We start from the raw sequence: 13142 nt of genomic DNA, 5'->3' as shown, positions 1-13142 counted from the left end.
ACCTACACACACACACATACACACACACATATATATATAGACACACACAGGAACACAGAAATTGTCATACACACACATAATGAAGACATGAGCACAGTAGAAAAACTGTTTTTGAGCTGGAGTTTTCGGATTTCCACTCTTTGGAGAATGTAAAGCAAGAAAAAACCCCGCAACTACTGTTAAACGCTTTCTACTTCAAAGGGAACGTGAGGGAGAAAAACTTAAAACTTTTGTTTTTTGTCGCAGAAAAGATTTCAGGTGCTGAAAACATCATTATCAAAAAAGAAAGAAAAAATAAAATTAAATTCAATTTTTCGTAGAAATGAAATTTTAAGGCTATCTGCCAAGTACAACAGCGCAGCTAAGTTTAAGGAAAAGCAAACTAAGACCATATCCTTATCAAGATTGCGAAGATTACAAAAGCAAACAGGGTGCTGAAATTTTTTTGGTTGATTTGACATATCAACATAACAAAAAAAATTCTGTAGAAAAAATCAAAAAGAACCTCTTATCAGCATATCATTTGATCATAACAAGAACTCTGTTCTTTTACGCTGCATACAGTTCTAATAGTGCTAAACGAAAGCAAGCCACGTACGAGAAACAAGAGAAACACTTTACAATCCCAAGTAACTTTGCATACTCTTGCACGCAACATATCAGAGGCTCTTTTTGATAGTGCAATAAAACGACTGAAAAACTCCAAACAGCAAACAGATAGAAGCAAAAGGCGTCAAAAACAAATAAAAGAGAGATGTTGATCTAACAAATCATGAGGCATGAGGTTGATTGGTGTTCAGCAGTCAATTTTATCAAGAAACAGTATCAAACTGATGATCATGACGTTCCTCAACTCGTGTTTGACACTCTGCTGGAACATTAGGCATGTTTGGACAACTATTTGATACTGTTTCCAAATTGACCGTTACGTCCATCAGGGATACCACACTTGTCGTCGGATACCACTTCTCAGGTGAACGCAGAACAACAGTGCTCATGTGAAAGGATATTCTAAACGGTTTGATTATATCAAAGAAGAACACCGTTGATACTTTGATAGACAAATGAAATACTAAATTGTTTGAGTAAGCAACTTCATCAAGCAAATGTTAATCAGATACAGAAAAAAAGAAAAAGATCGGGCTCAAAATCACGCGGATATGTAATTTACGCAACCGATATATTTCTTCTGACATTTCGAGAGACTCTTTAGTATCAAATAACAGTCTACACAATGCAACCTCTTTATCGCGTCAACAAACCTCAAACCCGACCACAAGTAACAAAACAGTACCAATTTTTATGTCTCAAAAGCGATCGGGCTCAGCAGTCAACAACGAAAGTACACTTTTAGATAAAATTGATTTTATTTTCTCAGTTACAGCAAAATGTCTTCTTCGGACAGTCAACAGCTTAAGGAAAAAGAATCAGTTGCCTAAAAAATGAAAGCAAAGCATTGTACAGCGTGTTGAAAACCAGGCACCTGTCATTGCATGAAATAAAAATTAATCCATAGAGTGATTGGAATTGGAACAAATTAAAATCTCTCGGTCAATTGTTGAACAGATCTCCAGTAGTGAAATTTTTGCAAAAAAATCAAAAAAAAAAAATACAAACGACAACCTGACTTTCTCGACGGAACCAAAATCAATCAACAAAACGAGATATTCAAAACAAATGGAAACAAATGAACATAGTCGATTTGACGGACCAATTCAATTTTAGAAGGCCAATGAAAGCAACCCAAACCACAAAACAACAACACCACCACAACATACAGAAAGTTTTAAAACACATAAAATTCCAGATGGGAAACTCAAACCCTCAAAAATGTTCAAGGCACAAAAAACTAACACTGATTGTCGCTCATAGCACAGCAACAACGACAGCGTTAATGAAATTGAACTTATCCTAATATGAATTTTTTTTTTGCGTCACAAGAGTTTCTCGAATGTTCGTGAATGCAACCCAGCTCTAATTTTTAGAGGCTAGCGCGCAACCCACCGACAATGAACACCAATATCGACTAACAAATTTAAAGTTGCCGTATAACCACTTCAACCTGCATAACACTTCAGCACTTTGTACTTTCCACTAAATCAATGAACGCCATAGACAAACCTCAACTTGGCAACGACAAAATTGAAAAGATACAACAAAATCCACCTCAGAAAGCAGGAGTGGTATTTTTTTATCTAAAAAATTCAAAAATGTTTCCCTTTCCGGCGCACCGCAAAGAAAACCGAAATCGACTAACAATTTTAAAGTTTGCGTATAACCACTTCAACCTGCTAAACATTTCAGCATTTTTGACTTTCCACTAAATCAATGAATGCCATACATAAAACTCAATTTGGCAAAGACCAAATTGAAAAGATACAACAGAGTCCACCTCAAAAAGCACGAAAGATACAATAAAGTCCATCTGAAAAATGAAAAGATACAATAATGTCCACCTCAAAAAGCTGGAGTTGTATTTTTTTTTACCAAATCTACAATATTCAAAAATGTTTCCCTTTCCGGCGCACAGCAATAAACAGCTAAATTGACTAACAATTTTATAGTTTGCGTATAACCACTTCAACCTGCAAAACATTTCAGCATTTTCTACTTTCCACTAAATCAATGAAAGCCATACATAAACCTCAATTTGGCACAGACCAAATTGAACAGATACAACAGAGTCCACCTCAAAAGGCACGAAAGATACAATAAAGTCCATCTCGAAAATGAAAAGATACAATAGTGTCCACCTCAAAAAGCACCAGTGGTATTGTTTTTTCAAATCTACAATACTTAAAAATTCTTGGAGTCACATATCTCCAAAATTCCCTCAAAGAACGTGCAAAAGATAGATGTTGTGGATACTCAAATAATGCAGAGTTTTACAACAATTTTTGAGTTGAACTCAATAGAAGATTTGGATGCCCTCAATTTGTTGCTGCCACTTATCCTGGGAAATTAGAGCTCGGAAACAAGCTTGCAACAGACAACACGGACAGTTTCATTCTAAGTTTTTCTAAGACATTTTGTGCAATTTTTTCGTCTCGTCGCGTCTACCCTTGACCTGCAATCATTCGCCGTTCTCAGTGTAGCCGAACGAAAAATTATTTTTGCTCTGATAATAAAGTGGAACAAAATCATAATCCAAAAAAAAGCTAGGCCAAAATTGATTTCATTAAAAGACTGGTTGGACAAAATTGCAGAAGCTTGTGATGATATGGCACGCATCTTTTACAAAATTTCTAAAATATGATTACACTGACGTGTTAAACGTCAAAAAAATCGTTGTAAGAAAGAACCGTCCTCTTTGTTCACCAAACCACAATTCAGGCAAGTTTCAACAAAAATTTGATCGCAAATTTTTACTACAGACAGTAGAGAGTAAACTGCACAAATGTTCTATTTATTTTTCTGAACATGCAACAAGATAATGAGGCAGTAGATACAGATGCCAAGTGGACAATTTTAACAGCTTTCATCATTCAACGTTACGCCGTGAAATTTTCAACACAATTGTCGTATATCATGCAGAATACAACCAATTAACGATTGGACCTAGCCGCAAAAGAATTGACTAGAACAGAAACCAGTCCTTTACCACAAATACAAAAAACAGTTCACAAAACATGCAAAAGTAGATACAGATCCAAAGTGGACAATTTTAACGGTTTTCATCATTTGACATTACACCGTGAAGTTTTCAACAAAACTGTGGCAAATATTGAAGAATGAAAGCAATTAACAATTGGACATAGCCGCAAAAGAATTAACTAATACAGAAACCAGCCCATTTTATCCAATAGAAACAAGAATTCTTCATAAAACATAAACTCGAAAGAAATTGACCCCAACAACCACCATTAATAAAAAACAATAACCGAAATAAGGCCAAAGCCGATACAGCAACAATAATAATATAAAAACAAAAAAAAAACAACAACAAAACAAAAGGCAAATACAACAGTAATGGCAGCTACCACCAACGAAAACAAAACTTTCCTAAAGTATAATCATCTCAGGTGCCAAATAAAAATAATACTCTGCATCAGCAGGCAATTGCAGGCAATTTATTCAACAACACTTTCGGCACTCATCAGAACAGAAATTGCAAGGTTTTTCAGGAAACAAAAACAGACAACACATTTATACTTGCACGAGTATCCACCTCAAAAAGCATGAGTGGTATTGTTTTTTCAAATCTACAATATTCAAAAATGTTTCCCTTTCCATTTTTGCTTCCCTTTTCAACAACACTTTCGGCACTCATCAGAACAGAAAGCGCAAGGTTTTTCAAGAAACAAAAACAGACAACACAATTATACTTGCTTTAATAAACAGCCGACCATTTGATTGCGGTCTCATGTTCAGCTCTAAGCAAAACCTGTAACACTGTTTTCAATGCGTGAACAACTTCATGACTGTGGAAGCGAGACTACAAAAATAAACCAAGACAGTTTCCGATGGCTTAGGATTTTGTGATGAGAAATCAGTAACCATCCCCTTAGGGTGGCTATACCAAGAGCATACAATAGAAACAACAAAAATTTTACTTGGGATTGGAGCCCTAGACAGCAGAATACCATTCGTAGCTTCCCAGAGTTTGCGACTTCTAGCACAGCCTTTGCCGATAGTGCAAGTCAAATGCTCAAGAGCAGTTGTGAAGTTTTTTGTCACATCAGCAAGACCAGTTTACCAGAAATCAGAGATTACTGAATCAGCTGTCATATAAATGAGATCAACAACTACTGAAGGAAATGTGATTGAGAGCTATGACATTAGCATATAATGAGTTGTCCCAATAAAGCAAATGAGTAAAACTATACCCGAATTAGAGAGAGCCACAGTGGGAACCAAATTAGCCAGTTTTCTAGCAGCAGAAGTAACATTAATCTTCTCATCAATTCAATTCCGGATGGATAGTAATGCAATTTTAGGATAGATAAAGTCAGACAAACGAAAGAAAGTTTTCTTAGCAAACCGTGTCAGCAAATTTTCAGAGCATTCCGATGCAGAACAATGGAAAAAAACACCCGGACATTTCAAATCTGCAGACCATGCAGCCAGAGGTTTGAAACCATTAGAGATTGAACAGAAATGTCTATGCAGACCAAAAGTCTTTTTCCAAGTCCGTGAACACTGGGGCTTTGATCAAACAAAACTCTTATCAACCACCAATTAAATACTACATATACGTATGAACCCAGTGTTAGATTTAAAAAATTTTTCAACTTGGAAACCGCTGCTCAGAAAGGCAACAACCGTTGATAAAGCAACAAAAATTTTGCGAAAAATAAATACACTAAACAAGCAGATTGATGCCAAAAGATAGTTGACAATTTTAAGAATTTTAAAGATAGTTGATAAAAAAATTGAAAAAAAGCTTTAAAAGAATGTAAACTGGACAACAAGTAGAACGAAGGATGCAAATTTTCAATTCAACCTATTTTTTGATAAAATGATATTTTGCGGGCCACGGGAAAAACTGAGTTAAGCACCAATACATCGGAATCAAAAAGAGCTGATGAAACTGGACATCAAAGACCATATCACTCAGTTAATTGTTCAAGATGCGCATACTAACAGCTGTCGATGTATTGGAACGGTGTTTGTCACAGCATACCAGCAACAGACTTTCTTTATCATTTGTGCTCAGAGAATCCCACGAAGAGTCAGTTCAACTTATTTCATATCCGATGAAAAGATCAGAATGTTACACCAATAATGTCCGAAGTTCCACATTTTGCTTTGCAATTTTTTGTTTGCCTTTTTTTTCACGGTTAGTTGTTTACTTGCGAGCGGCCAATTCGTATCAATTATATGATTCCAGAACTGCTAATGTCTGACAAAAGGAAAAAAATGAAGGCATCCTAAAAAGTCTTGAGATAGGAAAATATAAACAACGACATCAACTCCATTGCTCATGAATTATCAGAGCAAAACATAGTTTGGGGAAAAGAACCAAGTGCTTATTCCACATTTCGGGGGTATTAGGAGAGATTAATTCAAACAAAAAAAGAAACCTTGCTCATCATCTTTGCAAATCAGCAACTGAAAGCAGAAGTTTTTAGAACCTCATAATCTGCGGCCACAAAACCTACGTTTCTTTTGATAATAAAAACGGCAATGACCTAACACCCAACCATTTCACTCCTAGACAATCTAAACTAGCCATGGTCCCTTTCACACCAAAATTAAAGATATACAATTGAGCCCACCTCAAAAAACAGAAGTGGTATTGTTATTTCAAATCAACGATACTTTAAAATCTTTCCCTTTTGGAAGCACAGAAAATCATCTATCTCCAAAGTCATCTATCGCCTATGACCGAGTATAATTTCAAAGACAAAAATTTTTCTACGCTTTAGGCATCTTTGATTTTTTTTTCCATGTCAGTAACCTAGAGCATAGCGATTGTAGCCATTTGAGAGTAGGTTTTACTTTTTGAGTGATCCTGTATGACTACCAAGAAATTATACAAATCATATATGACTTAGTGCGATTACTAAGAATCATATCTGACCTTGTACGAAATCCAAGAAAGTTGTATGATCGATGACCCGGGAGCGTTTTTATGTCATTTCCGCTGTGGTACTAAAAACCTGAAAAAGTACTTTCGCGAATGAGTGTGTAGCCATCATTTCCTTGTATAAATTGTTACAAACAATTTGTTTATTTAAACTTGTCTTGACATCTAGGTTGTGTTTTTTTTGAAAAAAAAATTGATGAAAAATAAGCCTCAATTCGCGTGGGTCGAGAAACTGAAAATCTCGAAAAATTGTAGATGAATTGTGAATAAGGTTTTGATGTATTCCAGATATAGATGATTGTTGTTTCTTTGTATGTGCGGGCATTTTTGTACTTTTCAGTAGTGAGAAATCTACTCCTGTTGTATTAATTAGAAGTTTAATTTATAGTCTGTTCTTTATAAATTGCGGAAGGAGAGTTCTACAGTTGTCTAGACCTTAAATTGTTGGCACGGAGTGTAGGTGGATTGAAGGAGTGGGTACAAAAGTCCATTTGGGTGATGTTTGGTTGTAATAGGTTTTCCGGTGTTTATTCCGCTCATGCAAATGGCAAATTTACCTCTGAATCTAATTCAATTGTGTAGCTTTTGCTGATTCGAAACAGAAAGCAACCAATTGCTTATAATTTGCGATTCAATATTTTACGGTAAGATTTGGTGGCGGTTTTTTCTATTACTATTGTTAATTAAGAGAACTAAAAGAAGTGGAGCTGAAAACTAAACCGGTAATGAATTGAAATCGGACATGTATTGAACAAGACGGCACTTGCGATTCTGTGCGTAGCACATTATGTTCCAACATATCTCTGAAGGTTGCAAAAACAACTTTTAATTTTCGTGAGAGAAACTGTTGGAAGCGTCCGAAAGGAATTAAAATCCATTGGAGAAAATTACGTGTACTGTTTGACCAAAAACTACACCTATTTTCTCTACAAACAAAACGAAAGACTCTTCACCACAATCTAGAAAACGAAAGCTAGTATAATTTGAAACACAACACACCACACAAACTACACAAAAACCACCAAACCAAAAAACCTTTTAAAATAATAATTTTTTTCAATTGATCAAAACTTAAGTAACCGTTTATTTAGGTCTTTCGTGATTGTTTTCATTAGAAAACTACTTGTTGCCTAGACTTTTTGTGCTAAAACTACCGGCAAATGTAATTTGGACAGTAAATTTTGAAATGTAACTCTTTTAAGATTTGTTTTCAGAATTAACTTTGTCACCTTCGATCTTCGATATTTCACGAGTATATTAGACAATTATTTTTTAAAAAGAACAGATATGTCGTCAAAGGTTAAATAAAAGACAGAGTTTTAGGTTATCATTTATTTAAAGCCACACTCTATAGCAAACAATAAGTAATTTTAAAAGTCTCCCAGACTAGTTGTTTCTCTCTCATTTTTAAATACACATTCAAGAACACACGCACACACATACATACATTCAACCGCACTAGCGAACTATATATACAACGCACACATACACAAATACAAACACCAACATCTGATCTTTACTTAAGGTTCATTAAAGTTATTTCAAGATCTGAAGGTTTTAAATGAAAATTATGGCGAGGCCCTCTCAGAGCAATTGTATCGGTAAAAGCAATATTGACACTAAATCCTCAAAATATTTTTGGAGTGTTTAAAAAATATTGTAATTTTTGATTTTTCATGAGCATATTGGGACTATTACTTCATCAGAAGTGTGTTACCAGTGAGATCTGATAACATGTTTTGGTGTTTGATCAATTTGAGGCCACCATTGATAGCATTTATAAAGCATTATTTCAATGTTTCCGACAATTTTTCCACTCTGGCTCTGTTTCTGACAAAACATAAAGTAACTATTTCTCTCACACAAAAACCCTCTTCCTCCTTCTCTCATACATTCAATCATACAATATTACGTAGTTCCACAAAAGTTCCTTCATACACGCACAAACAAACAAATATAAACCTCGCCACGAAAAAAAAACAATTTAAAGATTTTCTTTTTCGAAATCCAATCTTTAATCAAAGTTGGTTCTTGGTTGACTTTCTTGCAAAAGAATTGAAATTCAACAGGCGTTTGTATATGAAGTTGAAACTTTTGACATCATAATTTGAAATAAAAATTTTGAATTTTTCGAAAATATTTCGCAATTGTTGATTTTTTTTCTCTATACTTTTTCATAATTTCAGTTTTTGCACAATTTGTCATTTTTGATGCTTTTGTCATTCGCCATTTTTGATGTTTTTTGGGCATAAATGGTCAATTCGTTTTTTTGAAACTCGCAAAGTTGTTATCAGCTAAAGTTAAAAAATTTTGTATTTCTTAAACAATTAAAACTGCTGTTTTTAGATATTATTAAAAAAATATCTCTATATTTTTTCAAAACTTCTGTTTTTCCGTTCTTCTTTTGTGTTTGCATGAAAAGGAACGTTGAACGATGTCCTTAAAAGCTCTCAATTGGTAGCGTTGAGTTCTTTTGCTTATCAATTATTTTACGTTTTGGCCTTTTCGCTATATAAAGCAAAAGTTTCTTAAAGGTTCATTAAAGTTTTTCAAGATCTGAAAGTTTTAAGTGAAATATGAATTTTCAGTAATTCTTAAATAAATGAAAGAAGAAAACTACTTTCCATCTTTCAAAAGCACCTTTTGTTCCTCGTATGACGAGTTTCAAAACTAAAACACTAAAACAAAATTTTACTTTTTCCAAAAAATTACAAAATATGGAACTAAATAAATTTTGAAGAGCAGTTTCATAATACAGAGAAGTGAAAAAATTTTTAATAATTTTTAAAAAAAATAATGAACTTATATATTAAACTTTTCAGCCTGGCAACTGATAAAGTCTACCTCTCTAAATATTGTTTTTTCATTTAACAACCCTAGAGGAGATTAGTTGGATCGCTCTGCGCTGACAGTATAAAGAATACAAATAAAAGAGATAAGAAAAGATTTCTAACTTTACTTTTCAGTAACGGTTTTGATTGATTTGCAGTTCACTTGATAAAACTGCTTTTACTATGTCTGCAAGTTTGAAATTATTGAATAGGTTGGTTCTTTGAAATACAAAAAACTTTTGCAAAAAACTCAAGATTTAGAAAAGAATACAATTTTTCTACTCTTAATTTATATTTTCAAAGATGTTTCTTTTCTGTTTGTTTGCTGTTTTTTCCCAATTTTGAGAGCTCGATTTCCCATAAAAATTTTTTGTTCCGGAACGAAATTTATCCGATTACATTGTTCTTACCAGTAGATTAAATAGAGATGGTTTAAATGATTTTTAACAAAATTTTGAGAAAAAGAAACAAACTAATTGATTTTTTTTTGGAAACTTTCGGTCAAATAGATTAAATTGTTATTTTTTAGTCTCAAAACTTAGAAGAGAAACCGGTCAGAAATCTCTTTTTGTCCTGACCAACTCCAGCAATTTTTTTCGTATGTTTTTGTCTTAAATTTCAACTGCGATTCGTCTTCCGTCCCCTCACACCCCCTCCCCCCACCCCAGCGAACGATGTTTTTTTTCCTTTTCAATTTTTCCTTCAACATTTCAGCGACCCTCTTTTTCAAATTTTTGGTTTATGTATTAATCAAAACTATATCCTGAGGGCTAAAAAATGGTGTTTTTTCTCTACCCGTGCGTAATCAAAAAGTGAAAATTTGACTAAAGAAAAAAAAGCCAGCCTCGCATATATATTCCCCCATTTTGAAAAAATGTTGACACAATTAAGCTGGTCGAACCAGATGGGTTCGTTCGAGTTTCTAATTAGCTGATGAAGGCAATGGTTTAGTTGAAATATGGGGTGCCTACCACATGTTATCTATTAGTACAATCCGACCTTAAAATAATTGACGGCAACGTTTTCGATCTTCTTAGTTATAGAGACGTTTCCGGCTAACAAGATCTTGTTATATATACTTACGTACTGGAGATATTAACAGTAATATTTGCTTGAGAACAGAAGCAGATATCTTGACTGCAGCTTTGATTATATCAATTGCGTATTGCTGCACAAAAATAGTTATAGTTTTAAAATGAGATAATTTGAATATTTAAAGAATTTCATTCTCGTATTGAATCTAAACTTAACATAGCAAATTGTCCACTACTGAATGTTCAAAACGTCAGCTCACCTAAGAGATGACAGCTTCCTTCTCTTTTGTAGATTCAAACAACATCAAAGTTTCTGTTTTATATGTCAACCTTCTATTTGAAAAAAAAGGTTTCGTCTCTAAAATTGGTCTAACGAAATTTAATTATTATCCAATCTTTTGGGCCTGAAATTTTTCTGATTTCAATTGAAGTTAGTTGACGCCTAAATACTATCAAAAGCATTTGTTATTTATTGGCTGAATTTTTCGGCACAATTGTCCGATATATTTGACAGACACACTAAAAAATGTGCTAAAATTACCTAAAAATGCAGATGAATTTACCTGAACTGTGCACGTATTTTGGCGTTCATGCACGCTACCTGCAATGTACTTGAACGTACCTACAACTTCCATTAAAATTATATGAAAAGTTCGTGCAGTCCTCCTGGACAAAAAGCTGCAATTTACCTGCACAGGACAAAGTTAATGTACGTTTGCCTGCACAACTTATCATGATTTTTCAGGTAGTTTACCCTCGCAGTAAAGATACTGTAAAGGTAAATTACCTATAGATAAGTCAAAACGTGCAGGTAAATTCATGACTTGTTCATTTTACGTGTTTTTGGAGAGTTCAAGCAAACGTTTTTTTTTCAGTTTAGTTAACAAAATTGAGAAAAAAAGTTTTTTTTAAAAAAGTTCTATTGTTCACCAGCAATTTTTTAAATTATAAATAACAATTTCCTGCACAGTACAGTACTCCCGGAGCAGAATTAGAAACTTGAAAGGTGCTATGGAAGTAGCTTAATAATCAAAGTTCTAAACTTTCTTTTCATATCTTCCTAGCTTTAGAAAATCACAGATAACCTTCATGAAAATATATTTCGGTCTGAAAAGATGACTTACAAATTCGTTTTTCAGAAAGCAGTTCTTCTGGATTCTTCTTGCTGGAATTTTATGCATTAAAAATAATCATTTGCAGGTAATTTACCTGAATGTTGTGCAGGCAAGCGATTTTTGGGAAAATGGTGCTGGTAAGTTTTAACTGCACATTGCTTCCCAGGTTGAGATCCCATCCGGAAGCGACCTGTGATCAAACCAAGTACAACGCACACGATGTGTTCCCAGACCCAAATTACAGGATCCTGGAATTGGTTCGAGCGCACAAAATTATGATCAGAGGTCACTTCGGTCGGGGGATGGTGTGATCAGAGGTCTCTTCCGGAAGGTAATGGTCTAATCAGAGGTCGTTTCTGTCTGGGTTGGCCTGATCAGAGGCGGATTCAAGTGCACATTATTCTGATCAGAGACCATTTCGAGTGGAAATTTTTTATTTTGATTTTTTGTTTTTTTTATCTAGAGTTGTTGGCTCTGCCAAGAGGCAACAAAAAGCAGCATTCTGATCACAGACACATCTAGAGTCTGATGGCTTTGATCAGAACCAAAGGGGGTCCAGCTGATAGAAAATACCGGTCGATATATGGAAAGCTGTCTAAGTTCATCCATTTAGTTCGAAATATGCACTAATGGTATATTAGATAAAATTTTTCTCAGAAGTTGAGTTTACTTTTCTTCAGCAAAACTTTCATAATGGTCTTTTTTGTAGAAGAATTTAATAATGCAAACATCAATTTTTATGAAATGAATAAATTATAACACAATTAAAACAATTCCTTCATAGAGAAAACCATTCACTTATCAGACTATTTCGAGTTGATTCTGATCAGAGGTGATTTCGTGCGAACAATAGTTTGATCAGGAGTGACTTTTGAGCGCACAATAGTGTGATCAGAAGGTATTTTTGAGCGCATAATCGTCTGGACGATGGTCGGGGTTTGGTCTGGACCATGGTCGCACAATTGTCTGGACAATGGTCTAATTTTGGTCTGATCAGAGATCATTTCTGTCTGAAAAGACCTGATCAGAGACAGTTTCGAGCGCACTTCGAGCGCACACATTGTTTCGAGCGCATGTTAGTCTGATCAGAGGATACTTTGGTCTGGGATGGTCGGATCAGAGGTTACTTTTGTCTGGAACGGTCTGATCAGAGGTCACTTCCGAATGCGGCACCTCAACCTGGGTTTACCTGCGCACTGTTTAGGTGATTTTACCTATACATTATTTAGTGTGTACAAATGTTACAACACGTCTGATCTCCTCTCGTAGAATACTGTTGTGATCCAAGCCCCCACAACAATTACCTTTTTAATTCGCTATAAGCTCCTTTTTTCTTATGGAGTCTCGGCTCAAATTAATGAGGAATAACTAAGTTTTTTGGAAACGCATTGCAGCACCCATGCCAGTACATAAATAAAAATGATGATTTAGCTGCCTGCCCTTCCCATTCTTCCTACCCTCCACACTTTCGAGCTTAACTTAGAGGTCATAAAAGGTTTGCATAGCATCAACGATAATCAGTAAAGATAAACAACTTTACTCACAAATGAATCCGAGGGATCCGAAAGGGATCTTTTCCTTTTGTACCCCCCCCCCCCCCCCAGTACGCTGTGCACCCCCATTTAGAGAGCAC

At 34.7% G+C, this 13142-nt stretch overlaps 1 protein-coding gene across 1 annotated transcript in view; it reads right to left on the bottom strand.

Annotated features, from left to right (window-relative positions):
• The window catches only part of LOC142336358 (nuclear migration protein nudC-like), a 472960-nt gene that overhangs the window by 73455 nt on the left and 386363 nt on the right, over positions 1-13142 (bottom strand). The gene's annotated exons all lie outside the window — the stretch shown is intronic.

This window comes from Convolutriloba macropyga, chromosome 3 (assembly GCF_964194025.1).
Source record: "Convolutriloba macropyga chromosome 3, txConMacr16.3, whole genome shotgun sequence".
Lineage (NCBI taxonomy): Eukaryota > Metazoa > Xenacoelomorpha > Acoela > Convolutidae > Convolutriloba > Convolutriloba macropyga.
This window is presented reverse-complemented; position numbering and strand designations above follow the sequence as displayed.